The sequence below is a fragment of the Coturnix japonica genome, chromosome 4 (genome assembly GCF_001577835.2).
Source record: "Coturnix japonica isolate 7356 chromosome 4, Coturnix japonica 2.1, whole genome shotgun sequence".
NCBI lineage: Eukaryota > Metazoa > Chordata > Aves > Galliformes > Phasianidae > Coturnix > Coturnix japonica.
In genome coordinates this window covers 46,317,748-46,345,393 of record NC_029519.1, presented here as the reverse complement: position 1 = coordinate 46,345,393, position 27,646 = coordinate 46,317,748, and the positions used below count along the sequence as shown (strand labels likewise).

At 37.8% G+C, this 27,646-nt stretch overlaps 1 long non-coding RNA gene across 2 annotated transcripts in view; it reads right to left on the bottom strand.

Moving 5' to 3' along the window:
- Positions 1-27,422, bottom strand: part of LOC107313529 — a 51,899-nt gene extending 24,477 nt beyond the window's left edge. For both annotated transcript variants that reach the window (XR_001555036.1, XR_001555035.2), the window contains exon 1: positions 27,337-27,422. This is a non-coding gene — a long non-coding RNA (uncharacterized LOC107313529). The remainder of the gene's footprint in view (positions 1-27,336) is intronic.
- Positions 27,423-27,646: the final 224 nt, after the last annotated feature.

The window sequence follows — 27,646 nt, the reverse complement described above, 5'->3', positions numbered from 1 at the left end:
TCATTTTGAACTATTTTTGTTGCCATCCTTGATTAAGTAAACATCTTTCTAATAGGAATGTTAGGTTTCAAGTGATAGACATAGAAAAAATCTGAAGTGACAATATTTCTGCAAAGATGTGAAGCCTCCAGAGCACAGGGCTAGATACACACACCGGGCTCAAGACTCAATCCCCATTTCCCTCTGTCTTCACTATATAGAAACACATTTTCTCAGGAGAGAACAAGATGTCTCACTTGGGTCAGTAGGCACAAAAATGTTCACTGATTAAACTGAGATATCTCTCTGTTCTGAGGAGTGGGACCATGTTCCCAATATACTTTTCCTCTGTCAGAGAGGTCAAAAAATGGCAGGCAGGTCTAAGGAAAAGCTAGATTCAAAGAGATGCAGAAGGAAAGCAGCAGGATCTGTAAGTGCACTAGAAGTACTCAGATGTAAATAACATTTTAGCTGTGGGATCTCCTGCCATGTGTCAGAAGGTACATGGACACAGTGCTGCAGACATCTGCACATGGACCACTTACTCTGGCCAGGAAGTCTGAAATCATAGACTTCCCACTCCCGTGGTCACTCAATAAGGAAGAACCAGTGAAGCCATGCTCAAGTTAGACTTAGAAATCTTTTCTAATGCCAGCAGCCTCCTCATTACTATTGTCCTGCCCAAAACAGTAAATGACAAAAGCAGGACCAAATAAGAACAAGCTCCAAAAAACATTGCACAGGCACAAGGGTCTTCACAGTTTGGATGGATTCCCACCTGCAGCACAAATAAGGAAGTGAACAAACTTCTGAAGGAGCAGCGCATGACCCCTTCAAGAAAAGTCATGATCACAATACTGCTTTTCACGGAACATTGCTAACAAATTTCATAACAGAAACAAGGAAACCACAATTAAAAACTAACCAGTCTAGAATAACACAAGAGTAACAAAAGAAAACATACTCAAACATTTCCCTCCCTCAAAAAAAATAAAAATAAAAATAAATAAAACCAACAAAAAATAGAAATACAAGAGAACAGCCAAAGTTTACCCAGGAAGAAACAGAAGGCACTGACGAGAAGTCAGCATCACTAAGGTACTCACCACATTATTTTTTAAATGTGGCCTGGAAAATCAAGAGAAGCTGGAGTTTTGATGTTTTGAGCAGCTCTCTACTATTGTACCAAAGGGATTAAAACATGCATTCTGGAAAACTAAAAAATGAATAAACAGCAAAAACAAATATGAAACCACAGTTTTTCCTTGCATTACTCAGGAAGCTTGGCTGCATCATAAGTAAAACACAACCTGAGTATCTATGCCGTGTCTCAGAGAAAATGCTTAAAACATGCTAGTAAGTAACAACATATCTAGCCTGAACATATATTTGCATCTGTTCATTTACATTAAATACAAGGGGGTGTTTATTGTTTAAAAAAAAAAATTACCTCTAGGAAGATAAGTGCAAAGCAAGAGTTTCTAAAATTGTGTGGGTTCAACTTAAACAAAATGTCACTTGCTGAGATTTGTCCATTATTTAAGCAAGGCCAAAGGATCTCTGCTTTGTTTTTCTTACTCTACAACTTCCAAGCCAAAAGCAACTATTAATATGATCCCGATTTAAGTTTACTTTGATTATCTGTCCTGAGATCCTTACCCTGCTCATCAAATGAATAGTATTTGTACTATTGTACTGTGCCCAGACAAAATACTGTTCATAAGATTGTTCTGTAAATCATTATATTCTTTTGTTTACAATATAACCTCTAAAATTAAAATTCCCATATGAGTTTTCCTTGGTGCAAATATGTCATGAAAGTAATCACACAATTACTAACCTCAAAAACAAATCATTTAGATTGGCCTGCTTAAATAACAAGTCAGTCTCAAAATGGGTTTGGGCCATTTAGTTATAGACCACAAAACTTGGAATTTACACTACAATTCAACTTTAATGTGAGATCAACTTGATTCTCCAGTACTGGTGTTGGACCCAAGGCTCAATTCTTTAATTCTGTGACCCTCTTGCACATTAGGTTTGGGCACAAACAGGAAAGGGGAGACATGTTCCTACAGTGCAATGAAGACTTACTAACAGAGTGAGTCTGTTGTCTCATGTTCTGCAAAAATTAAGAATGGAAAGCATGAATCATTGCTCTGAGAACCTTAAAGCAAAGGTTAAGGACAAGTGACAATGTGCAAGAACATGTATGAGTTAATGCAGGAGAATAACATCTGCATAGTTCACGTCTCAGACAAACATAAAAAAAAAAATACATAAGAAACACCCTACACTGAGCACAGAAAGCACCACTATACATTTGGTAAGATCTATCAGATCTATCAGACATATAAAAAAGAAAAAAAAAGTGGTATTTGAGCTTCATTATTCCTTTAGTATTTCACTTTCTATGTTCTCCTCTGACAGCTTCCTCCTTAACTCCTCTTTTCTCTCTACCATTCAGTTATGATCAATCATAAAAAGGAACAAAGGTGCTATTTCCAGTTATTTCAGGAACAGCATTACATTTAGATGTTTTTGTAGTTTTGATCCAATGAGGGAGGTCTAAGTCTTAAATGTGAGTGATTGTGCAGCAGTAAGAGTCCCTTGCCATCTGTCACAGTTATTGTAATACTAGATTATATATTATAAGTTCCTTTTATAAGGAATGATGAGCTAATTTGCTTCTCAAAGAAGATGCATCTTAAATGCTAATTTTAGAAGTTTCAAAAAGCATGGCAAAAATTCTACACAGATAGGAACAATGCCAGTTTTCTCTCACTTCAAACATATGGGAAAAACATTTACAAGTCAGTAATATAATCTATAAAAAAATTGCAATGATATTGGTAACTGGAGATCTGTGTATATACGCATACATATAGAGCAGTAAGCTTTGAATAGAATCATAGAATCACAAGGTGGGAAAGGACCTACAAGATCATCCAGTCCAACTGTCCTCCCATTACTGTTGCTACCACAAGCCACTAAAGCCATATCTTGTAGCTTTTCATTGCCTTGTTGAACCTCATCCCATTCACCTCAGCCCAGCAATCCAGCTTATCTGGATCCTTCTGAAGGGCCTCCCCACCCTTGGGCAGATCAACACCACCTCCCAACTTGGTGTCATCTGCAAACTTACTGAGGGTACACTCAATCCCCTCATCTAGGTCATCAATAATGATCAAGAAGATGGGCCCCAGTACTGACGTGGACATTTTCCTTGGTTCTTCTCTTACCACTGATATATTTGTAAAAGGATTTATTATCCTGCTTTACTGTAGTGGCCAATCTGAGTTCAAGTTGAACTTTTGCCTTCCTAACTTCCTCCCTGCATACCTTAGCAGGTGTGCTTATGTTTATATGCAAAGTTGCTTGTAGAGTAAAAGTTAATTACTGTTCCCAGTAATAACAATGTTAAATTAACTTTAGTCTCCTTTCTCAGAATACAGGTTTTTAAGTGCAACAAGCTGATTCAGAGAGCTGGGCTTGTTTAGCCTGGAGAAGGTTCCAGTGAGACCCCATTGCAGCCTCCCAGTATCTAAAGAAAGCCTAAAAGAAAGCTGGAGAGGGACTATTTGTCAGAGAGTAAAGTGAAAGGACAAGGGATAATGGATTCAAACTGAAAAACAGTAGGTTTAGATTAGACATGAAGGCAACATTATTCATGATGAGGGTGGTGAGGCACTGGCACAGGCAGCCTGGAGAAGTTGTGGATGCCCCATATCCACTAAGACAATAACAGCAAGCTCACCTTACTGTACTTCAATTGTTCATCCTCACTCAAATCAGATACTGCAACACTTCATATGACTAGGGCTGCTACCATGCTACAAGTACCATCGTGAAACATGATGTACTACGTTTCCAGAGCAGCAAGATGCTTGACATTTACCACTGCATCACCAGTGACAGGTATGACCAGGGAAAGACACTTGCTCCATAAGTGGACATGAAGTTCCCTTGTGCTATCACTACACTTCCTGATAAGGAGTCCATCTCTCCAGGGATTGAGAAGTGCTGTGTCAAATGTTCTAAGTGGTTTCATAGCACCCGTTCATACTGAAGCCACTTTCATCCAACTAGCTGACTTCTCAAATAACCAAAAGTTTTTACATAAAACTCTGAAATATTAATGTGACAAAGAGATTGTTCTTTCAGCCTTTATAAAGAGAATTTCTATCCCCTTCCTTGTTTTCTGTATTTCAACCTGATAACTCAATCCAAGAAAATACTGCAACCTGTGCTTCTTTGGTGAGTCTCCACTTTCCCCTCCTTTTAAAGAAGATGAATTTATTTTTGCATAGCTTTAACTTGATATCTAAACAGATATATATATGTGAAAGAAGCTTGCTGTGGATATGATGGTTGACATGTAGCTATTTGTACAACATCAGCACAATACCACACATAAGTACTGCTTTTGAAAAACATTTCTCTGACAGAAGTGTGTGACATATTATGACAACATCTGGCATTTTTCTAGGAATAATGGAATTCATTTCCTTATCCTCTAAGCAGACTTGATGAAATATAGCAGTTTCTAGAGTATCAGTAACACACGCATTCAAAGTCATAGCATCTCCAATTTCCTCAGTATTAAATATTTTTAAACCTATTGCCAGCATGAATATAAATTGCCAAACTCTGATGTGGGTTACACTGGAAGCATCCTAGCACAAAAACGATAGGATCATACTGGGCACAAGTCAAAGCAACATCGAACCCATAGGATCTGACAGGGAAAAATTACACTGTGTTTCCAAGCCTCACAGAAGCTTATTTTTCATGGCTTACTCCCCTGCCCCTGTGGATGTCTAACGTATTCTTTGGCTGAAAGAAATCAAAAAAAGCTTGGGTCTCTTTTTGCTCAACTGAAACCACACAAGTTTGGAGAGCTTCACATAAACAGACACTTGAGAGCCTATGGTAAAACTGCAGACAACAGTTGTAATTTTTTGTTACAATGGAAAAATAAACTTAGTTTGTTTTCCTAACTGTTCCCTATTCTCTTATAAACTCAGCCACCCAAGGTTTTTATAAATAGAGTGGAGGTTAATAGTTGAAAGCATGCAGATATGTTTTTCCCATTGGGATGTCGAAGGAGAGCATACAGACAATTCACCTGATAATAGAAATTTTATCTTGGGCAAAGCCTCCAAAGTCAGTAGTTCTCTGTGTAGTCTTCAGATTGCTTTTCCCAGAATAGATAGTTTTGGCATGATAAGTTAACCTTGATATTTGGTTAAGTTTATTACAATTTGCCCTGATGATTCAGGAAGTGTTCTGCAAGTACAAAACCCACATCTTCTACAGAGACATTTGCTACCTAAAAGAAGCAGAAGCATCACCATCACTCAAATGACTATCATGGTTAACATGATGACATACCCAAGCGGTAAGCACACACAAAACCAGAACAAGGATTACTGAACTTATTAGGAAAGAGAATTGCATGTATTAACATAACCAGGATAGAGGACTAAGGGTCATGATTTATGATCAGTAAGTGTTAATCCACTTACTTTCATGCCAGCGCAGAGCAGCAGTTGCTGGTCCTCAGACTGCAGTAATTGATGAACAATGCTTTTGCAAAGACAGCTTCATGCTTACATACTTCTCAGAAATACTACTTGGCTTAGGGGAAGCAGGATCAACTCCGTTCATTTTAAAGAACAGAAAACTCTTTAGACTCTAATTTATCTCCTTGAAGGGAAGCAAATGCTTAAACTGAAAAACTACAAATACCAAGCCTGAAACTATTGCTCACTGCAACCTCAAACTGCCCGTGTGTTTTGTAATATATGAAGTCCAGCTTGAATAGAATAATTCCAGAGTGTTTCTTCTGAAGAGGTAAAGAACACAACTGGTAGTAATTCTGTGGGCACTGCCTAGAGTGTGGTGCATAATCAGAAGCTCACAGAAGCCTATGATCTAAACTGCAGATATTCTAGTAAATGGGAGTAAAATTCACAAGACCCTCAGTAATCTAAATGCAGGGCATAAAAACTGCCCTCATCTGCTCACTTCTGGTAAGTCTACTTATGTGCTGAAAATGCTAGTCACACACTGCTATTGTGTTACTACATTGAACACACAAGCACCATATGCAAGCCACTTTATTACCTTGAGTAGTCTGGAAGCTAGGTAGCCCAACACAGAAATTATTATAATCAGTCCATAATGGGGTTATACATTTTCAAAAAAGCAGGCAATCAGCATTAAAATCAATGAAACATTTTTCATTTAAAACCAGCAATTCTGACTGTCGTCAATAAGTCAGGCAGACTTCACATAAAGAAGCTCAAGAGTATTATAAATGTTAGAATAACTAAGAGCATTAAAAATGTTTTCACAAAAGAAAGAAGTTCAGCTGCTACAGAAACTCCAAAAAAAACAAAAAAAAAAAAACAAAACAAAAAAAACAGTCCAAACAGTTTCCTCAGTCCAAAACTGTCTTGGATAATTTGCCAAATCCGAAGCTAGAAATTCAAAGTTGAAAACCGTGTATCAGACATAATTGTGAAAATTACCAAATATATATATATATATATACATGCGCCTCAAATAAATTAATTTTGCTCCATTTCTTTAGAAAACCCAGATCCGATCAGGATTTCAAAAGTAATTGTCAACTATCATGCTTACCATTAAGTTTCCTAGTATTCTTAATTAATTTATTCCTCTGCATATTATTATCTTTTAGTTTAATTCAGCGAGATCCAGAAATAAAACAGGCATAACGTATGCTGAAAAACAGACCAGGTTATTTCATTTGCTTAATGCTCTCAATAAACACATTTCCGCTGCTCAAATCAAAGCAATGAGATGGCAAAGATCAGCATTAGAATTTCACACCGCAATAAACAGCAGATACGTGGATGAAGCAGTCACAGTCAGGCCTTAAATCTGAATCCCAGACATCATCACCCCACCTTCATTCAGCTCAGTGTTAAAGTCCACTCAAGGTGGAGGATTACAACAAACTTACACAGTACAGTCTATATGCACTACCTTCCTGGACTAAACCTTTTGAAAGAAGATACCATTTCCTGATGCCTTAATAGGGATTACAGTCCCTTGGAATGAGCTGCCCTTCTAATTTACTACTGGAGGTTAGGGGATTTGCCATATTGAGCTCATATGGCAGCCACAGGTAACTGCTGCTGTAATTTAAGAAATGTTTTTCAGAGCATGAGAATAGAGAGAGTGACAATTTACTTGAGTCAGAGCTGTCCTGCAAGGAACTGCACTTTTATGTGCAATACCTAACTCAACCAGCACCCAGGGGGATGACATTCTGCTACATACTGCTACCCATAAAAGCATTTTACAAAGATCCTTCTAAGCTTCAAAGATGCTCTCTTTCAAAAAAGACTCTTTCAAGTAATCATCAACAGATACACTGCATCAGCCCCTGTGATATCTCCATGATTCTGCTACTAGCCCATAGCAAGTACTCCCTTAGACTTGCAAGACCTGCCAACAGCCACTAAGCGATGGAGCCGTTCACCACACCTCCTGCACTATGCTCTCATTTAGCCTAACACTCCCCTCACTACTCCTGGGCTTGGGGCCCAACGCAGTCACTTCAGGTTTTATTGGCCTGCCACACAGGTTAGTGCAGAGAGGACTCCTATCTGGCAGCCAGGAGGCCAGGCATTACGAGAAAGGAGAACAAGAGTTATTCTCTTCTCCGTCTCAGCCCTCCAGCACAAGTCTCTTCATTTCTCCTCTATCCATTGCTTCAGGTGCGCAGTTCTCTGGACGGACCTCCAACACAGCTGTTCACAGCTCTAGCTCAGGCCCTATCCAACATTACAAACATTACTTCCTCTCTCACAAAGGAGAATATAACATTCCCAGTGAGTTTTCCTTCTTGCATTACACTCCAACCAGAAGAATTCAGTTACAAAAACTATATCATACACACAATAATACTTAGAAATCTAATTCTGTCCCCAGGATTCACATTAAAGGATCAAGGATTCACAAAGATAGGGAAGAATCCCTTGCTTTGTCTCTATTTACCTTGGCCTTCCAAGAAGATACCCAAACGCCAGGGCCAAAGTACAGAACCCAATCATGGCTGCTCTGCTGGGTAAGAGTTCTGTGCTGAGTGCCTTGCAGCTCCTTTTTTGCTGTAGCCTTCTCCCTATCTCTTATGTTTCTTAGTGATTATGATCCTCACAGCTTATCTCCCAAGAGCTTTTTATTTCTTTTTTCTTTTTTTTTAAACCCTCTCATCATTTTTCTGTTCTTTCAGTCCTACCGTAGTACATATTTTTTCTTCACTATCCTGTGCTTCTTCACTATTCCCTGCTGATCTTCTCCTTGCCACAGCCAGCCAAAAGGCATCATATAAAGGAGAAGCACATATACACATGTGGAACAGAGGGGAGATTTCAATGGTGGGACTACTCAGTAATTTAGGTGGGAGATTCCTGACCTCTGCTATGCAGCTATTAATTTGTCTTGAAACTTAGTGAATTCATAAATCTCACCAGATAGTGTGATTCCTAAAGTTTACACAATAAATTGGATAAAGCAAGGGGTAAAAATAAAAGTGAATGATTCTGACTACTTGGTTATATTTTCTAATTTATGTAGTTCAATTTTTCCTTTTTTTTTTTTCTACCAATATGCCGACTACTCACTTTTCTCCTCCATCCCACACAAACTGCACTAAAGTTTTTATTTATTGAATTTTTAATATTCAAGAAAACATAGCTCATAGATTGCCTATAGGAAAAAAAAATCATTGGCTTCCATCACCCATAACAGCCTCTAAATCACATCGCTGTTCTTAATCTGGCATCATTTCTTTCTATCACTGAAGTATCTGAGAATCTTCCAATGATTCCCTACACAACACAAAGAGCACCTGCGATGCTCAATCCCTTTCCTCATACAAAATGATCCATTTTGTTCCTAACACATTGCTTTAGTTGTCTTCGGGCAAGGATCTAGTCCAAGAGGCACATCAGCAGGAGAATTTTACATCTCTTGGCCCCATCTCTAGGAAATGGTTCCCAATTTCCTGCCTTCAAAGTATTTGTCTTTGTACAATGCAGAGATTAAACTAAAGGAATGGTGATTTTATAAAGAAAAATAAAAATAAAAAATGGTGCTTGGACACCAGTAAGGATAGATCTTGAAACTAAGTGCAAGATCCTCTCCCTCTCTTCCCTTTTCCCAAGACCACTATATTCACTGCCCCTAAGTGGTATGTGAAACAAGATATTCACGGTATTATGGACAGCATTAATTAATTCAGGATTAAATCAGTTTAGTCCTTTTAACCATAGTGATTCACCCTTCCGCACAGCAAAAATATTACAGAATTCCATACCACTTAACCACAGTAGTTAAGAATGAATTTCACTTAGACTTAAGTCTTTTGTTAGATAAATGCAACCATTATGTTGTAATGAAAACAAAACTACAGAGTTTGAATTTCACTTTCAAAGTGATAAGTAGAAGATTGGGACAGAAATCTGCAGCACTTCCTCCTGGAGTTTCAAAACAGATTTTCTGGAATATATTCTCCCAAACAAGTGATAAGGACTAAATTATTTTAAATTCTTTCATAAGTTCAGAAGGCTCATAATCAATTTTGTTCGATTCCTAGAAATCATCAGCATTGTTACAGCAGACTTCAGAGACCACATATTGGAGAACAGTGAACGTACACAGAACAAAACCACTGAAGCTGTGAAAGCAACAGTCTGCCCCCAAGGCAGATGCTGTTAGGTAACCCGTAGTCCCCTGCCTTGACACCAAATGGTTTGGTGTCCAAAGGGCCCGAAGAGCAGGCAAGACTTTTGACTCGGGCTAGTCTACAACAGAAAAGTATTGCCACGTAAGATACTGTAACTCTTAAAGTACAGCTTGCTGAAGAGATAAAATATCTATCACACATTTAATAAAAAGGATTTACCAAAATTTAGTCTGGCACCCTAGAAATATTGGACTGAAATAACAGCAAATCATCTTACCAAATGCTTTCCATTTAAGGCACACACTGTTAAAGTACAGCCACTCATGACATGACAGGCTAACCAGACAAGATTTCTTTTTTTAAAGTAGAGCCTTGAGTATATTAATTATGATATAATGCACTATGCATTAACAGTGTCAAATTGGCTTTAACTTGTATCATTCTTTTCCACAGAATGAATGTAAGATATCAGTTTACATAGTTCCTAATTTACCAATTCTAATAGTGGTGTGTCTAATCAGGATTTTAACAGTAAAACAGTCTTGTTAATAGCTCATGATTTATTACATTATCCACTGCTTCCTTAAATGTTGTGTTGTTTTTGTGTTTTTTTTTTTAATTTCAGAGAAGAAACAGACGTTTTAGAGTCAAGTTGTATTTTTCTAGGCTTTCCACCAGCATTTCTAGACTATACTTAATTACCTTGAGACAACTACAAATGACATAAGCAAGGGGGGGGGGGAAGAAAAAGAAAATCACATGAGGCATTTTAAGGCAAAATTCTGTTTGAGTGACAAAAAATAGACAATTTAAGGGGAACACCCAAAAACTATATCAGATTGTGACCACACCCTCAAAACAGCCCCAAACAGGGAAGAAAGTACCACAGAGAACAGATATTTTGAATTTGTTCACTTCAGATGTCACTGACCACAATCTTGCATTATTCTCCCTTCTCCATCAGTCAGTTCTACCTCCAGCATCTCAGTTCCATATCTCATTCCTTATATATTGGCACACTGCCTGTTCTCATACAGTTAACAACTCCTTTTGCATAGAATACACTTGTTCCAGAGAAGCCTGTGAACATTTCCATATTTTTTCTTCTGTTCCTTTTCTTCAGAACCCATTTTTCCTTTCCTTCCATCCTCTTCATATCCCAGGTTTGTTTCTTCTGTCTGTTCCAAAGTATCTACCAGATCTCACCTTTAATTTCTTTATCATAATTACCTCCTTTGTTACTGATTCTTTATTACTTACCCTTACACATAATTCAGATCATCAATCATAAAAAGCTTCCTTCTTAAAGTCTTCCCATCTTAACTTCACAGCAAACAGTTCTCAGTCATTTCTATAGGCACATTTTTCAGAGAAATCCAGCTCTGATTTTTGTTTACAATATTTTCATGCATTAAGAAAACGTTTTGAGGCAAAGAGAAAACTGCAGAAACTGCAGCAAAACAACACCCTGGTCCAATCCTTTGTGGCCTTGAGTGTGGGCAGGCTGCCTGCCAAGAACTCTTTCCAGTCTTCTGCAACTGTTGAGGAGTTTTAATAGCAAAAGTAGGGTAGGTCTCATATATCACTGTATCTTCTATCCACAAGACAAAACGGAGAGTACTTTTTATTTATTTTCCAAATGACTTCATTCGGGTGAGGCATGCTACTCAATTACATGTTACACAATTAGGATCTATGATTTTAAATTACTACATTTTAGATCTAAGACTACATTTGCCTGTGTAATGCCAGTAACAAGCAACAAATTAGAAGCCAAGATACTCAAATCCTCCTTTTACTCACATATAGCTAGCAGCTGGTTCAGCTTCCCACTAAATATTAAGCCATATTTCATCTGGGCAAAGACATTTGAACATTTTATTTTCTGCCCACTTTACAAAAGTCACTGTCCCTGGATAGGACAGTGTTACAGGAGCCAGTGGTGCCTGACAGCACTGGAAGCAGAACAACAATATTTAAAATTAACAGAGGTTACTTAAGATTTCAACACTCCATTTGCCATTTTTTCTAGTAGAAAGTCTTGTCACAACAGATAACTGGTGACTAAAGACGTAGTTATTGTTATGTTACTGACAGGTGTTTGAGCAAATGCTTCTTGTATTTCTCCCCTTTTGATTAATGCCACAGAAGTAGATAGCAAACTACACATGTGATGCAATGATCTTGTGAACTGACTTATGTAATATCTGGATGAACCCAAATGCATAAAGCATAGTGATAGGTAACAGAGACCAGGCACACACTCTGGCATCTCTGCTGCAATGTTTCCACTGGAAATTGAGAAAGTCTTGGCTGGGTTTGAAGACCAGCACAAGACAAGCACCAGCTTCTACCTTCTCCCTTAGGACTAAATTAACTGGCAAAATCCTGTCTCCTAATAACCTGCAAAAACATGCTAAATTGATGCATTATACCACAAGATTGTTTCCAAAAAAGCCAAGGGCTCCATGCAAACATTTTTCCCCCATCTTCTAGCTTCATATTTATTAAAACACTCCTGATACAGCTTAATTTTAATTGTTATCTAGTTAGTGCTACCTTACCTACTGCAAAGTGGTAGCTGGAAGCTCTTGTTCAATAAACTAAGAAGTTGCATAACCTCAGTGTTGTGGGTTTGGTTTTCATATTCACAATATTTTTAAGAGATGTGACTAGTGTAAGAAACGTTTGTAACTAATTGTTAACCTATCTCCACCAGGTTAAGGACATGTATGAGCATTTAACTAATTAAAGGCAATTTTGTTTTCTGTACAGATATTTTCTGTATGCATTTGTACAGCATACAGGAGACACCCGAGACCAGAACTATTCACTGCAGGCTTTCATTTTCCACTCGCTATTTTTCAAGGTCATTCAGCATGAAAACTGTCATTCTGAAACAGAGAGAGTAGAAGAAACTCCGCACTATAACAAAAGTCACAGTGTTAAGGACTAGGGTCTCATTCTTTGATACCTGCAACTTACGTACTTTTTAATCAGGTTTTCCTGAGTTAGACAAAGAGACTAGCTAAGGGTAGCCCCTTAGAAATCAGTAGAAACTGGAGGAAAAATATAATTTACTCTATAGTTAAACAGAAAAATACTCCTATAAAAGCTTATCACATATGCCATGATTTTTGTAAACGTACTAATTTAAAGCTGTTAACCTATCAATGTAACTTTCTCAGTAGTCCTTATATTTTAAGGCAAGTTGATTCAGACTGCAAATTATCAGAAATAAGTGTGAGAATCATCCTTCCTCAGAAATAAGCAAGAACATATTTCAGCACAAGAATAACTTTCTTGTGCAAGTATCAAATTGGAACAGCAGTTTCTCTTGGCATAGAAAACTTTCAGTTCCTACACAGGAATTACCAAACTGGTAAAGTAATTGACAATTAGAAGAAAAATATACTGCAAGATAGGCAGGTAGTTTCCTGGCAATTTTCATCTATTTAAGAAATCTTTAATTAGAAAAAGACCACACTTTCAGACAAATATTAGAACACAGTCAGAAAGGAAACAGCTATCCTCTGGACTTGTCCTGTAATCTTATCCCAGAGCTGCAGAGATAAATAAGTTGGCTGTGCAGACAGAGTTGAAGAAAAGAAGTAAAATAAAAAACGCAGGAGAGGAGTCACCTCAGCTAAGAACCAATATCCTAAGCAGCTAAAGCTTACAACCCTGAGTTTTCTTTGTATAGGAAAAAATTACTACATCAGCATCCTTAGGTCAAACCTAAAAGTTGAGGCACTTATTATGGTAAGAAGTTTGGGGTGGGTTGGGTAGGGTGAAGACGGAGGCAGCTGGCTTTGTAAGGACAATCAAGAACAGAGATGCTTAGGAGAAAATCTTCCCTTGCCCTCAGAAACCAAGTCCTATGTCTTATTCCTTTCTATCACACCCATTAGTCCTCTTGACTCACTAGCACAGACTGAAGACCCCTTCTTCTGCCAAGCCTCTATTCAGAAGCCTCCTCCCAAATAGCTACAGCTGAGCAATACCCCTTTTCCATCATGACTGTTAAGCTGGTATTACAAGAATTCAAAGAGAAGCGAGTTCTGTTCCAGCACACTGCCACTTTTTCTCAGAAGGTTTTCCGAATACCCAACCTGAACATCCCCTGGCATGAATTAAAGTTATTACCTCTTATCCTATCACTGTTACTTGGGAAAAGTGGCCCTGCCTTGCCACAAACTCCATTCAGGCAGCTATAGAGAGGTCTCCCTGAGCCTCCTCTCCTCTAGTCTAAATGATCCCAGTCTCAGTTCCCACAGCAATCCCCAGTAAGATCCATGCTCCAGGCCCTACACAGCTTTTACCATTCTTTGGACACACTCCAGGACCTAATGAAACTGAAAATAGTGATTTTGGAAGCATCAGTAGGTTCTGAAATAGTTACAGGTGAACTAGCCTTAACTAATTCTAGAAGGTCTCAAATTGTATTCTCCTGGATACACTTCTACAGAAAGATAATGTTAGACAACTGTTCTTCCTCTTGGCAAGCTCTCAGGAGGCTTTACCAGGGCAGTGATGCTATAATCTCCTCCTGTCACGTCACAGGCAAACAACGAGATGTTTAACTACACATCTGTATTCATATATATATATACACACACACACGTTTATTTCATTAGACCCAGGAAAACAAGGAAATCTGGTCTCATGTATAACTTATGTAGATACTACCCAGCAAGTACCCTAAAATACAACTCACAGCTGTTTCATGTGCACCCAGTGCCAAGAAAAGGACTCTTCCTCCCCATCATCCACTACTGAATGTGGAACTTCTCCAGACGTGACTGTCCCATGTTAATTACGTAAGTCAGTATGGCACTTTTAGTGTAAAGATCAGGCACACATGATGCACTGCTGTCCCTGATCACATGGTGTTCAATCAGGTCCACCCTAAGGCTCAGGCATTCCTTTTCATCATGTTCCAGAGCGTATCTAAAGCAGACGTACATGCCATCTGTTTGGATGTCAGACAAGCATGAGCTGGAGCACAATCATGAGGCTATTAGTAGAACAAAGCATAAACTTAGTAACTAGGTCTCTGGTGAATGGCCTCACCAGCTTTATTCAGTTGAAGGGCTGAATAAGAGGGTTAGGAGCTAGATGGTAACACATCTTCATCCTGATCAAAAATAAAACTGCGTAAGCAATCATGGACAATGATTAACATCATTTGTTCTTCTAAAGTACAAAATGAAGAAGAGCACAGAAAGCTGAGGAAGAAATATTGAAATGCTTGTCAGTTATGACAAGAAGCTTATTCTTTTAAGAACTCCCCGGAAAGCAAATATTTCCATGATGTAGCCACAGTTTCTTCTACTGGAGTCAGCTTTGTTAACATACAAGGACATCTCTCCATAAGAAGAAAACCCAACACAAAGAGCTGTCTGAGCCTTACCAACAATGATGGTAAATACCAGTGAGTGATTTTGGTGGTTTATCACAGTTATAAGCCATACAGAGTCCTGTTCTCTGTTTCCTTTCACTGGATCTATTCTGTCTACCATAAACTTCTATACATTATAAAAACCTGGATTTAAGTAACCTCTATAATCCCTGAAGAGGTTTGGTAGCTAGAAAAACTGAAACTTTTTTTCCTGAGATTCTTCAACTGACATTTTTTTTGTACAGTCAAGTTTCCTTGAATACATTCCTTCATTAAGCTTGCAAACCTCATTTATGCACATATTTTCTGTCTTCTCAAGGATAGAGAAACAGAACTCATGCATTTCTCAGCAAGTTATTTGAAAATTTTGTTAAAGCACTTCACAAGCAGTGTTTTCTGGTAAGGGTTAACAGAAGGCTATAGAACATGTTCTTGTTCTCAGGTTGGACAGGGGGTATCATATAAAGAAGTATCTGAGTAAAGCAATTAGGTTGCAAGTAAATAATCATTTTCTTCCCTTTTTCTCCTCACATATTGGAAACGCTCAACATGCAGCAAGAGGCTTTGGAACTGATAATAACATGCAGAATCGTTTGCTTTTGGGAAGCAGTAATATAAACCATATTTATAACATGTTAAATTTATTTAATCAGCTAGACAGTACCCTGATTATCAGGCCCTGTTAGTCACTGCAATAGCCCACATGAACTAGTAATGCGTTTATAGTAATACTAATTAATGATGTGAGAAAAAATAACTGCAGCACAGATTGCAGCACAAAAGTAGTTTTTATAACACGCAAGCTAGCAAAATGAAGGGTTTCTTAATTAGCATGCGATTTGAAAAAAACTGGAAGAACTCAGAAGTATCTGAAAGAGCTAAAAATGAAGATAAGTGAGAAGCATGATCACAGATGGCATTTGGTATAGACAAACAAATACATATTCACAGAATCATAGAATCATTAAGGCTGGAAAAGACTACCAAGATTAACTAGACCAACTGTCAACCTATCATCACTCATTGTGTATTAGGGGGACTCAAGCATCACCAAATTTCTCTGTGAAAACACCTGTTTTAAGCAAACAGGTGTCACAGAAATGAAAATAGACAACTAACATTTAGGGTACTGTGAAGCCATGTATTTTTTGTTTCAGTTCTGACCTACTTAACACTCAAAAGTTACGAGTGGGTGGGTGTGACTGCAGAGGTGCATGTAAATAAATTTAAGAAATGAAAAAACAACCTGGAGAATGACTACAGAATTTACAGACTGAACATAATACAGACAGTGCTTCCTACATGAACAGAGTGAAGTAGTAGATGATAGAAAACTAATATGTTATCACATAATTTGAAACATAACACAAAGATAAAAACCAAGGTTTGCCATTCTCATTTCTCAATTGACTTCATATTGCAATAAGACCTTGAAGTTGTTTCAGTGAGATTTTGGAGAATTGTTTTAATATAAATAATAAAAAATTATGAGCTTTACAGGAGAGCCTACAGAATAAGAAGCATCTAGAGCAAGGGTGAAGGTTTTCTTCATTATACAACAAAAAACTACTGCATCTAAAGCATTATATATGTAAGCCTTCCGTGTTCTCTCATGCTCTCCATACATCATTTGCACCAGAATTTCAACTTATCTTAAAACAATTACTCTTTATGGCTACAATGAAAGTAGGAACGCTCATATCTAAAATGAACCTTAACAAGATTTTGGCATAAGGGGACTTCTCTGCATAATGAGGACTACAAACTGCAAACATATTGCTATCATTTAAAAAGTCTAGCTTTGAAGGACACTGCAATATAGCCTCACATTTTTCACATTTTCCTTTACTCTCCTCCATCCATGCACTGATAATTTTGCTTCACAAAGTTACTGCGTACACAAAGTATTAATGTGGAGTGGAATAGTTTAGAAATAAAGCTATCATTGGAATTTTTACAGTATATGAAAAAGCAAGAAGAAAAAAGGGAGGGAAGGAGGGAGGAAGGGAGTAGAGGTCAGAAAACCCCAAAGTCCTGCCCAGCTTAGATCACAATGATTAATGGTATGGAAATGTTAATGCATCTCAGAAGTAGCTGTATGACATGGAAATTTTGGAAATAATTTGATGTTTATTTTTCTATGAAATTTCAATCATTAATAATCGTAGAGCGCACTTGGAACCTAAGAGGCATAAGGAAAGTTCTTTGACACTGATGGTATTGATTAGACTGCACCATCGAAAGTCTCACACACCATCCATGCTCCAGCTACAAAACATCACCAACACCTACATTTCAGCAAGTATGAAATAATTTTTGAGTCGGCACATGATTTTTGCAAGTGTTCTTGCCAACACCAGTGTAGATCAAATTAAATCTTGAGCTACTTAGTCCCTCACTCCACTTAGGATTTGAAACCCACGCAACATTTTGTTATTTATTTTTACAAACTTTGTATCTCAAGATTCTTCAATACTCTTTACAGTACTTATTATTATTACTAGTATTAGTAATAGTTTGATTGCTGCTGTACAGCCCAGATGCCTTTATTATGGAGCAGAGAAATGAACGATATTGATTAAACAGTAAATGTTCCAAATTAAGACATACTTAATGGGATAGTGGTATAAATTAAGATTGCAACAATAACTACTCTGTTGAACTATGTTAAGAGACAAGCAAATATATAGAATACAACCTGCTCAATATAGGCAGGCAAAATCGTCTTTCAAACAGAAATCACTCAGAAAATGATAAACAGACAACAGTCTCTCACTGAACTGCACTGAAAATCACACAATCACAGAACCATAGAATGGCCTGGGTTGAAAAGTACCTTGGAGATCATCTAATTTCAGCTCCCCCATTTGATAGTGCCCTAAGGAAAAAAATAAATAAATAAAAAGGCAATGGTTTCATGAAGCTCTGAAGTAAGATGAAACAGGGACCAAGGAAAAAAATAAAAAACAACAAAAAAACCCCATTGGATTTAGTAGGAGTCAGGTTGGGAACTTCAGGGAAAAGTAGAACTCTGGAGAACAAGTCTGGATGTTTTGTGCAGGAGCCTCGCTCTCCCTCCTTTGTCTAGAAGCCAAGCCTCTGACCTAATAAAGCACTGTGATTAAAAGAGAACAGATATAAAAGCTATCATCCATCATCTTTTTCCCCCCACTCTTTAGCCTGTTTCTTAGCTACAAGTATGAACAGACTAAAACACAGATTTATTTGATTACTTCAGCCTTTCCCATGCAACAGCTACATTACTGTGCCTTGCACTTGTCAGGAGAAAGCACAATACATTGCATCTGGCACGCGCTTTGTTGTCACTGAGATAAAAGTTTAGATGCACAGGTCTTGCACTTCATAATTGTGGGACTGCTGTTATTAGATATAGGTCCCAGGGTAAGCCAAAACACGCTGTCTGAGAAAAGTCTGGCACTGCCATATTGATTTTTAGGTCTCACTGAATAAGAATCAGTTCCAGTCTTTATCAAGTAAAATGCTATATGTCTATTTTAATTGTTTGTCCCCCTCCAATGCTACTTCTAAATAGCCATCTGAAAAGTGCTGGGCTCTTTGGGTATGTGTCAGGGCCGGAGGGTCTGTAGGAGAAGAGGGCTAAGAACCTGATAGCTGGAAGCTGGATCGAGTCAAGATTATTAAGGAGGGGCCTCCATATCCATATGCGTTCCACCAAACATAATTGCTTTATGCAGAGTAACTTCTGTAAATGACTAAGACCACCTGCGAGACAGTAGGTCAGAGAAAGCAATTTTGCAGTTTTTGTTTTCATTGGCAATTGCAGAAGGTTAAAGTACTTTATGACTTCATTCTAAATTTGCTATCATAACAAGTTATTTTTGTATGACTACCTTGGAAATGTACCTTAGAAAAAATCTTTTTCTGCACAGAGATTTCACAAAACCCACATTACTTGCTACCTAATGAAAGAAAAGAATATGAGAACTTACACTAAGCAGTCTTCACATACATGTTGTGAATGAGGCTCTAACAGATGTTGTACAGCTGACCATTCAGTTAATCACTCTTCAAACAAATGCTTTGTTCATAAGAATATGTTTTTGAGCATGAATTTTAGGACCTACCAGTCAAGGATCTAATACTTTCTTCAGTGGCAACAGAGCCTTGTCCAAGTCAATACAGAATACAGCAATTCTCAAAACTAAGCTACTTCTATATTCTGAGTCTGTGTCATGCAAGTATTTAATCTTTCTCAGAATATTTTATACTGACAAAGAGCAAATATTTTTTCCCAGATAGAGGTTTATAAATATTTTTTATGGAAACCATTTCTCATTCTTCCTTACCTTTTAAAGGTCCCCTCAGAAGTCATGTAAGTAAGCAAAGACTTAGACTGGATGAAAAATGGTGCCTCAAAGATATCCAGGTCACGTTTTAAAACAGACTTTCACGAAGTTTTTAGCAGAAGCAACATTACCTCATTTGAAATGCAGTTTTTATTTGGTGATAGTTGCTCAAAAGGAAGAAAAGTTATTTTATACCCTTTATGTCATTGAAATGAGTAACAAATGTTTTATTTCTTTGAAGACTCTTACCCATCACTCATCATACAGTCAGCAATATAGGAAAAAAAAGATTACTTGAGTGGCCCATTAGTCTTCTCTTTGCACATGGTAGGTACAATCATATGTTTCTATCAAATTCTGATCTCATTTGAGAACCTGATTAACTGATTTTTTGTATTAGATTTCAACAAGAACATAGGGTCTCAGCGGAAGAAATAAGAAATGCAGTAAAGAGTGAGAACATTAGAGGTAACTCAGCAGGTAATTAAATGAGCTAAGCTTATATTTTGGTTATTCCAAAATATATATATTTTGCATATATATTTTTGATATAGCAACAAGCATCCGAACAAGAAGAAAACAAAGCAAGATTAGCAGAAAAAGATAATGTTACTATTATTCTAATAGATATTAAGGATTCAGAACTATATAATAAGAATTCGTATGTTCTTCAACTGTACCTGCAACACTTTAAAAAGCAAATAAACCATGAGGAATTAGACCAAGTTACGCTTTTTAGCCCTCTAGACTATCAAAGATCATTTTCATCAGAGAAAAATTTCCTTCTCAAGGCCATGTCTTTAGGAGTACTAAGGGCACAGTTCTAAAATACATTCACATACATATATCAACACCATGCAAAGTCCAAGTGAATCATTCTATGTCTTCTCCCTTTAATCACTGTTTCTCTTTTCTAGTATTTTATTCCATTTGAAAAACCCACCAGTAAATTTATGTTAGCAGCCATGCACTGGAAACAACCATTTCTGCTAGGTCTGGTGAGCCTGCAAACACATTTATCACTAGAATTATTTTGTACAAGACAAGCAAACAAAAATCTGAAAGGAGTCTATTTTGGTAGAGTACTCCACTTAACGTCATTTGTACCTCAGATTCCATAAGACTGAGTAAATAGATTCTGTTCTTGACATGCACTGAACTCAGTAAAAAGCACTGACTCAACATCTCAGAAAGCAAATAAATAATTTTGCATTCTTTTCACAAGATTTACAAGCAATCACTGAAGGAGGTCAGAATAGTTACCAAACGTTTTAAGCCTACTATCCAGCTAATTTTCACATACTGAAAAATTTTTGGTTTTGTGTTGATTGGCTCTCCCTTTTCATTTGTCAAATTAGGTTCTGTTATTCTGTAATAAAATCTGACATAGCTATATGGCAGCATGTTGTTCTAAGTTTCATGCATATCTTGCAGTTTATCCAGGCTTGCTGCAGTGAGCAATATATCAAATGACATCACATGCTGGCATCACAGAATTTAGGAATTCTGCTATCTTACCTCCTTTTCTTCACCAAAATAAAAATAAAGAAAAAAAATAAAATTACCAAGAAAGAAAATGATACCCAAAATAAACAGAAGAAATACACAATCTAGTCAGTAAAACAGGTTATTCTAAGTCTGTGTTGGGTGTGAAACACATCAACACAGTGTTCCTATTACTCCACATTCTCTCCCTGAACATAACTATCATGGCTACCAGAAGAAATTTGATTAGAGGTAACTGATAGCTCTCTATAATTTCCTGAAGGGGGGTTGTAGTGAGCTGGGGGTTGGCCTCTTCTCTCGTGTAATCAGTGACAGAACTAGAGGGAATGGTTTTAAGCTGCATCAGGGGAGATTCAGGCTGGACATTAGGAAGTATTACTTTTCAGAAAGAGTAGTCAGGCATTGGAATGCACTGCCCAGGGAGGTGGTGGAGTCGCCGACCATGGGAGTGTTCAAGAAATGCTTGGATGTGGTGCTGAGGAATATGATTTAGCCTGGAAGTATTGGTAATGGTTGGACTAGATGATCTTCTAAGTCTTTTCCAACCTTGATAATTCTGTGATTCTGTGATATTTCCAGTAACTCCATTGCAGACAGCAAGATCTGAAGCCTTCCGCTCAGAGGATTCACTTCTTCAATAGTACTACACCACCCTGCAAATCCTCCAGAGGGGGAAAAAAAAACAACCAGCAGTTCCCCTCATCATTCCAGGGAGGTGGAAAAAAGAAAAACAAAAAGAAGGTGGTCTTACGCACAGTGGTTTCTCATTCCTACCGACAGGTTTCATCAGAACTCTGATGTTCAGTTGGGAAGAAAAATATTTCCCTAAAAGAAAATATTTGAAGCCTGTAATCTAACATCACCGTGCTTTGGTTTATCTGTCAGGATCGTTGGTTTCCTGAAAATCAGCAGAGTACAAAATTTTCCTGAAATCTTGTGGCTCAGAAATTACTAACAGATACTCAGTTCCAATGTCTCCTTTCTTTTCTGACTTCGCTTTTTAACCCTACACACCCATGCAGTGGATTCACACTGCTTGCCAACTAATGCAAGCCTTTGCCTGTGACAGATCTCAACACACCCTGCAGCTCATGTTAATGAGAAACATAAGTTTCAAATCAAGGCATCAAAAGAACAATTTTCTCAGAACATTATCCTCTAAGGGGTCTCTAACTCAGCTTTCCCTCTGGGTTTCAATAACCTCAACTAAAGCAAAATTCCTCCAGTTCTACTTGAGGCAAGAGAAACATTGCTGTTTTGGACAAGCCTTTCAGGCAAGTGAATCTCACATGACTCTAGATCAGGACATCTCCACTGACCAAGAGCTCTATGCCGTCACATCTAATTTCCATGATCCCATCTAGAACAACTTAAAGGGCATCTGTGGCTTAATCCTCAAGTATGACTCAGAAGCCAAGAATTTCTCTTGTCTCCATTTCCTCCCTGATTTTGGCAGACCAACATGGAGTCCCAGAAGAACAAGGTCTACATATATCATGTACTTCAGGGGGTTCACCTGCACTCCACTCCCTTCACAGTAAATTCTGCTAAATGACTATAGGATTCAGGTGGGGAGCATGGTCTGCTGTTTAAAAATTTAAAAGCAAATCGAGGCAAAGAGAAATTTTTAAGGCTAAGATCATGAGAAAACTGGAAAGGATTACAGAAAATTCTTGTGTTCAGAAACAGTGAGGGTTGGTTCTTGGTGGTATAACCACTCAGCAGCTCACCATTCATAAGGTACAGTTGTAAGATTGCTAAAGTAGCTCAGGGAAAAAAAAAAAAAAAAAAAAAGAAGAAGAAAAAACATTTGTAACCATCACCTACTTCCTGAATCTTCAGATACACAGAAGTGTTGGTCAATTCCAATTTTATGCCTTTGCTCATCTTACGCACACACAAGCAAAGTAATTAAAAAATGGATCAAGAAATAATAAAGTCATTAGTATCTCTCATACAAAAGGCTTTCAGCATGAAACAATTTACACCAAGGGATCAAAGACAAAGGAAGTTGTGTTAGAAAGTGACTGCTTTGCAAATTACATTTCCATTGGTTACCAGCTGGCTCATAAGAACTACAAAATTTCCAGGCCTCTGAGGTATCTGGTAAGAAAAGCTAGCCCCCAAAAGGAGGAATTTCAATGTTGTCTACCAGCAGCTGTTTTCCAAGTGCCATTCTTCTACTGCTTATTCTGAACAGCAAACCAATGCATAAACCTGGACTGCTTCTTGTCATTCATCCCATCGGCAGTAATATATTTGCTTGCCGTCACTGATTAAAAACAGCAGAATCTCAAATACCTGGGATTTTACCATATTAACCAGTTCATACCCTTACACAGCTTTCACCAAGGCTCTCAGTTTGAGGTGATAAGTCATACAAATCATTCTGTTCCTAACAGAATTGTTTTGCTGAAAGTATTTCAGTGTTGTAGAGAACTTGAAATGCTTCAGTTGCTGTTCACACTACACACTTAGAAAACATCCAGTGTTTGATTCTGCATACTGAGGGAGCTACTGAGACCCAAAAACTGTTGACTATGAAGTACCTAGGAACTACAATACAAGCATCTTACAGTTCAAGAAACTACTGCAAACAAGCAAGAATTACTTCTTTGCAATTTTAATCACTACTTCACTTGACTTTTCTATCCTACTTTTAGTAAAGCTTGCCAAAGAACTCATACTTCAATTAGTACTGAATGAGGCTGTAACCATAATAAAAATGGATCTAATCAGTGAACACAGTGCCAAGCTCCCCACGCTCACAAAGCATGATGTCAGTGAAAAGGTTATATTCAGACATATATAGATACTTTAAAATGTCATTATAAAAATCAACAGCAACCTTTAATTTGCATTTGTTCCATCTGTCACGAGCTCATCTCAGGAGACAAAGCCTCCTTTCTGTGAGCTCACCTTTTGACTGTGATCGTATGGTCAGAAGTATTTCCAGTTCAAACCCAACATGTGCAAACTGTTATCTCCCACTTACTTTGAAAGATCTCATCAGTACACTTATTGAAAACCTACCCCTGTGAAGCTTCCCATTTACAAAGTCAAAGGTGCAGCAAGTTTTGTGCAGCTCCAACAGTAATGTTGCTTCAAGGTTTCTGCTTGAAGTTTTGACCCAGCCTTTCTTCTCACACAGTACAGCATGTTGGACTCAACAATTACATTCAGTTAGGCATTCTTGTTGCTTTCTAAAGTTCTCCCAACTGATGTTCTTGCCTGATTTTATGAGTTTCTATTAAATTACACGCTCCCACTTCAAGCTCTCCTTTTCAAACATGATATTAGTACAATATGTGTTAATCTACATGCCTGACACAGACTTGTGTAAGAAAGGCACTGATGGTCTCAAGAGAGACCTCACTTTGGTTCTACTGAAGGACCCATGCAGATGCAGTAGGCAGAAAACATTGTCTATTCATTATTTGAACAAATTCAGAAAGAAGTTTACAACCTCAGTTCATAACTCACTGCAAACTCAGTGGATACACCATGGTTTAGGGAATAATTGGAAGTGTCACTGTTCAAACCCAAGAAACTATATTAAATTGCTACTGGTCATAAGAATGTCCCCAAATTCTACCTAATAGGCACTTTTTCCCACATCAATGTAATTCCACTAAGTTTTAAGAAAAATTGTGATTTCTTTGAACACTTTGAGTAGTTGTAGTTACTTCTGGTTACTGCACACAGAATTAAAGCGTTAATTGCACCCTTACCCACAGAGTGGAACTGAACAGTACTAACAAAGGTCAAACTTATCCTTTAATTATCTCTGTCTACGCTTTCCTTATTATTTTGGCCTTTCAGTGATTAAATCCAGCTGGGCTACCATTTAACTCACAAAATTTGGGCATTTCCCTCCTATTGTGCAACATTCCCAAACAACTCACTGCATCTTCTGATGACTCTTCTTCTGAGTATAGGATTAGTGATAACTCAATGACTAGCTTTTAAGTGACCTTCTTAAGAGGAAATGATTTTCTCTTGTTTTATAGGGCATAAACTGGATCACAAACAGAGGAATTAGCTGCTTAATTTTTTTACTGCGGGTCCCTGGTTCCAATCCCTGGTTTCTTTCCTCCCAACATCCATCCTAGAGGAGCCAACAAATCATGCAAGTGTAACAACCATCTTCCTCTTCAAAATTATTTTGAACAAATGCACATAACTGTTGAAGAATGGTTTTTTCCCCATTCTTTGACAAGGCCTCGTTCTTTACTTGGAAAAGTCAACAAGAGAAAAATTACGAAAACAAAAAAAACCAAAAAGCCAAGATACAATATAAGCATCATAAATCCACAAAGCCTGCCTTTGACTTCATTTGATGAAGTTGACATTTTGGTACACAGTATACTCCAAAAATCACAGTAACTGAACTGAAAACTGCTTTCCTTTCCCTTCTCATGCCCCATTCACCCCCTCCTTTCCAGAACAACCTATGCAAGTACAGTCGGGACTGCCAGTATGGAACATGCCCCTAACCTTGGCATCTAGCAGCTGTGATGAATCACTTCACAAAATCCTGCATGCCAACTAGAAGCCAGTTGTGTTTCTTAAGCAAGTCAATCTGCTCAATAGTTATATATCATTACTCTATTTAAAATGGTAGAAAAACAAATTTATTTGGATGAAATCTTGTTAATGCATATTTTTTCTTAGCAGTTAGTAATAGAGTAGAAATTCTTTGCTGACATTACACTGTGCTGCTTGCAGACTCTCCAGAGCATTTTGATTAACAGAGGACAACTCTCCACTTACTGGCTAAGCTTACCACAGGAATCTGCAATCAAAATATCTGCATTAGCAACATATACACAGTATATGGTTTCAGACCTTTTTTCAGACAGTCAGTATGATCAAAAGATAAATCTAACGTACAGTAATGGGCAATATTAATTTAACTGTTGGCATTATAAATTATAATCAAGCAGACTTCAAATTATTCTTGCAATCAGCTCACACTTCTTTTGTTCTACAAAGTATAAATTCAAGCCTCGAACTGAGACACCAGCATCCCAGCTCTCCACTGCACATCAGTTCTCTCAGTATAGTTAAAATGGATGCAGTGTGCAACAGAAAACCATAGCTAGCAAACAACAAGAACGCAAACATTTCTCTGACAAAACTGAGCACAGCAGCGTGCCCTTTGGGCAAAAAGGCTAGTGATATCTTGGGGTGCATTAAAAGATCATGGCCAGCAGGTCAAGGGATGTTCTTCTGACCCCTCTCTTCTGTCATGGTGAGGCCACATCTGGAGTACTGTATCCAGTTCTGGGCTACTCAATTAGAAAAAAAAAGATAGGGAACTAGAAAGGACAACAAAGATGCCTGGGGACCTGGAACATCTCTCTTATGAGGAAAGAATGAGAGATCTGGGGCTGTTCAGCCTGGAGAAGCCTGAAAGAGGGTCTTCTCAACATTAATAAATTTCTAAAGAGTGGGTGTCAAGTGGATGAGGCCAGGTTCTTTTTGGCTGTGGCTGGCAACTGGACAAGGGGCAATAGATGCACACTGGTACACATATGAAAATGACAAAGAACATCACTGTGAGGGTGGCAGAGCACTGGAACAAGCTGTCCAGAGAAGCTGCAGAGTCTGTTTCTGAGGAGTTGTCCAAAAACAGCCTGGAAGTTTTCTGGTGCAACATACTGTAGGGAACCTGCCTCAGCAGCGGTTAGCCTGGGTGGTCTCTAGATGTCCCTTCAAATTCCTGTGATTCTGCAATTTTGCAAGTCAACTTTGGGATTTAATATTACCAAACACACTGCTAAACTAATACGACACCTTTTTTTACCCTTGGCTGAACTTCAGTCAAATGAGATAAGCGCAGAAAGTCATTATTTATATCATTATTTGCTTTTAAAAAATAAGGTATTAATGAATTTCTCTGGCTAATTTGCTTATTATTGAGATTGCATACTCCTTTTTCAATCCCTAGAAAGTCCTATGAGCATAATTTTAGTGATTTGCAAGCATTTTTCATACTTAATCTGTCCAAATCTAAGAATTCATCCACTCCATCCTATGGATAAATCAAAATGAAATTGTTGTAAAATATACAAATCAAATATAAGAGTTAGAGGTAAAAGTAAGGAAAAGGAATAACTGAACATGCAAAGAAGGTGTGCTAAAGAAACACAAAAATCTGAAGAAAGAAGCTAACTGAGAACAAGAAAGGATAACAAACACAGTAGAAGTACAACAAAGCAGAAGTTAGCTTCTTAATAATTTATTCAACTTCCTCAAATCTGTGAGAATAACTCCTGCTCTCAGAGAACATAACCAGCACAAAGTACAAATATAAAACAAACTTCAACTCAAAGATTGAGGGGAAAGGATATGGCACTTTTTTTTTAAACTGCATTGTGAAGATATGTTCTCACCTAGACATATAGGAGTATATAAAGCTGATAACAAGAGAGTTCCTTGGTGCTTGGCTCATTCCCAACAGTGAAAAGTATCTCCTCCTATATGGAAAGGTAAAAAAGAGCCTTTAAGAACCCAGAATGAAGAGGCTTTTTCTGTGTGACAGATACACTGTACTTTATATGCATCATCCAAACCATGACCAGATTGCAGGGCAGGTGTACTCCATCAGAGACTGGAAAGGCTGTACACTCAGTAAAGGTCCCTTCAAACTTAACTACCAGTTTCACTTCCAAGAACATGTGGTCACTTAGCAGCAGCTCTATG